A 3,238-nucleotide genomic window follows, 5' to 3' on the forward strand; every position below is an offset into this window, starting at 1 on the left:
CGATTATTTATTTATTTAGTTACTCATTTATTATATTTCGATTATTTATTTATTTAGTTACTTATTTTCGATGTATTTTATTTTGTTTATTTATTTATTTAGTTACTTATTTATTATATTTCGATTATTTATTTATTTAGTTACTTATTTTCCATGTATTTTATTTTATTTTGTTTATTTATTTAGTTAGTTACTTATTTATTATATTTCGATTATTTATTTATTTAGTTACTTATTTATTATATTTCGATTATTTATTTATTTAGTTACTTATTTTCCATGTATTTTATTTTGTTTATTTATTTATTTAGTTACTTATTTATTATATTTCGATTATTTATTTATTTAGTTACTTATTTTCCATGTATTTTATTTTGTTTATTTATTTATCGCCAATATATAAATAATTATAACTAAGAAAGGGAAGACTTAAAGCGTAAAAGTTTAGTCATAGCATAATCCTAAATATTACTTTGGCAAAATTTTCACATTATATATGCCCCCTAGTGGCACAGCGGTATGTCTGCGGATTTACAACGCCAGAAACCCGGTTTCGATAACCGTGGTGGGCAGATCACAGATAGCCCATTGTGTAGCTTTGTGCTTAACTTCAAACAAACAAAAAAAAACGAATTCACCGACTGTATAAAAATTAAACCTAAAAATATAGACTAATTGACATGTTCTACAAAGATTCATGAAATATAACAATTTGGTAACCTAGAAACAATCGGAATGAGCTGGTTGTTCAGACGTTGTAGAAGACTCTCAGAAGACTAGATAATATGAAATTGGTAAAAGCGTAAGATATACTTAGACGAGTAAAACAAAATGTTGAGTATGATAATAGTACTCGTAATAGTTGGGCTAGAACTTCAGTAACAAGTTATAATTAAAGACAAACAAGAACAATAAATATCCCAGAGTTCATAAGATTGAAATGATCATTAGAAATATCTAGTGGCTTTTGTTTTACAACCAACCAAATCAAAATAATAAATAATTCTCATTAAAACATTCGCTGTATCGCTTGTTTGTATAATCACAATCTTGCTGAATGACATAAAAGGTGAACCAAATCATTCTTTTTCTAGTTCTCTAACGTTTCCATGCCATGTTTTTGTATGTCTGGGATACAAAGAATAGACTGTTTGTCAACTTTAATAAAAGACAGACTGAAAATCCATCCATTTTCTAATAATAAACAGAAGAACGCAGCTGTTTTTATTACTAAACAAGTACCCCCTGAAAAGAACAACAACAAATAGAAAAATTAAACTAAATGTATTTTTTTCCATTCACGACAGTAAAGAAACACAAAAGATAAAAAGTTTGGGAAATCAAATCAAAAAATAAAATCCTGGCGCTATCGACAGGTATATTTGCCTTCTTCACCGATAAAGGGTTAACTCTTCCTTCAATAATTGTATAGTTTTTGCAAACGAATTTTTGTTTAATATTCAAGTAAAATTACAACAACGTCATATGTCATTATTAACACTTATATATTCTTTTTTTAACCCTTAATAATATACGTCCAGCTGTCAAAAGCGCTCTAGGATTTCATCAATTTTGTTTTTCATTTTTGCCTCTTAATCTCTTAGTTTTGTATAAGGTTAGGAAATTCTACAAAAGGAGTAAAATAGCTATTACAGAAAGCCAAATCTTTTATTGCCATTTATGTAACGTTTTCTGATCTCTCTCCATAAGGCTGTCTCTAAATTAATACAATATAACTTTCTCGTCAATATTTCATTGTTTCTCTGTTAAAAATATTATAGTTAAAGGACGTTTTTAAGTCACGTCTTCCTGCAAGTTTTCTGATGAAAAAACTGTTTAAAAAATTTATAAAATGGTCGCAAGAATGTAATCGGACGATTATCACGATTAACACTGATTATTTAGCTGGACATAGATCATTTCAATATATTGTTGGCAATAAACTTCTTCAAGATCTTTAAAATGATTCATCTCTAAGAAAATTTATATTATTAAAACAATCGTTAAATTCTTGTTTATTTCAAGGTATTATACCATCTCATTCGAGAAATGAATACCATGACTATCGGTGACAATTAAAAGTTACACAGAATAAAATAAAACACTAAAATGCATAAAATGTTTCGTTATTTCAAAAAATACACACTTTATAATAAATACAGAAGCTCCGTTTAACAATACCTAACAACTAAAGTGATTAGTGTTTTCAAGAAGAGGTTAATTTTCAAAATATTTATCACTGACCAGAGATATAACTGTTAACAATCTCTTTTATATTAAAAAACACTTCGGCTTCTAAGTAATATAACGTGTAAAAACCCAAAACAGAGAGAACAAGCACTTTCAGATCAATGTCAGAACGTTTGAAAATGATACTGTAAAAGCAAAGAGTCACTAATATATCGTACATTGATACTTATTAAATAGATAGATTCACGAAGCTTTAATTTCTTAACATTTTAATTTGTTGAATTATTTCCATCAAGAAATTGAACACTTATGCTAAGAACTCAGAATAATGATATGAATGATCTTTAATGAAACTATTATATTAAATGTTTCATGGGTGATTCAAAATAAAGAGACGCTCCACACATAATTTTTTAATATATCATTTTGCTTATTAAGAAGCAAATCCACAAGTTAAACTCGGTTATTGTGATACAATTGAGGTACAGAGTGTCTTTATAAAACGTTTTCTTAAGTTCAAGATATTGATCACTACCAGTGCTGGATATTAAATGAGAAAGTCAGTTTAAAACTGCAAATTGCTATTGTAATTCTTTGTTATCTAAAAATTAGCCTGTTGTTTATTCCAAATTTCTACATTACATGTATTTGTTCACCAGTGCCAAAGGCGAAATTTTCCTAAATTTCTTCTTTCAAACTTGGAATTGTGTATTTTGGTCACTTTGTTGTGCTTGTGTCCATTTCCAGGTTGAAAAAAACGTATAATAATATAAACAAAACCCTAAACCTTTTGTATTACATTTCAAGTTTTTTGTATCGATAAACAAAATATTGAAGTTTTTATTTAGTCTTTTAATATTCTCTTTTCACAGTTGTTTATTTTGTTGTTTTTAAAAAAACAATTTATTTTGCAGTAGCAGTAGACTATTCTATTCCCTTTATACTTATGTGTTAGAGTTGTTATTGCTGGTTTCTTTTGTAACTTTGAATTGTTGATATCGATGATGAATCAAAATTTAGGATTTATCCAAAAGATTAGCTAAAATGT

Source organism: Limulus polyphemus, unplaced genomic scaffold (assembly GCF_000517525.1).
Source record: "Limulus polyphemus unplaced genomic scaffold, Limulus_polyphemus-2.1.2 Scaffold3991, whole genome shotgun sequence".
Taxonomy (NCBI): Eukaryota; Metazoa; Arthropoda; class Merostomata; order Xiphosura; family Limulidae; genus Limulus; species Limulus polyphemus.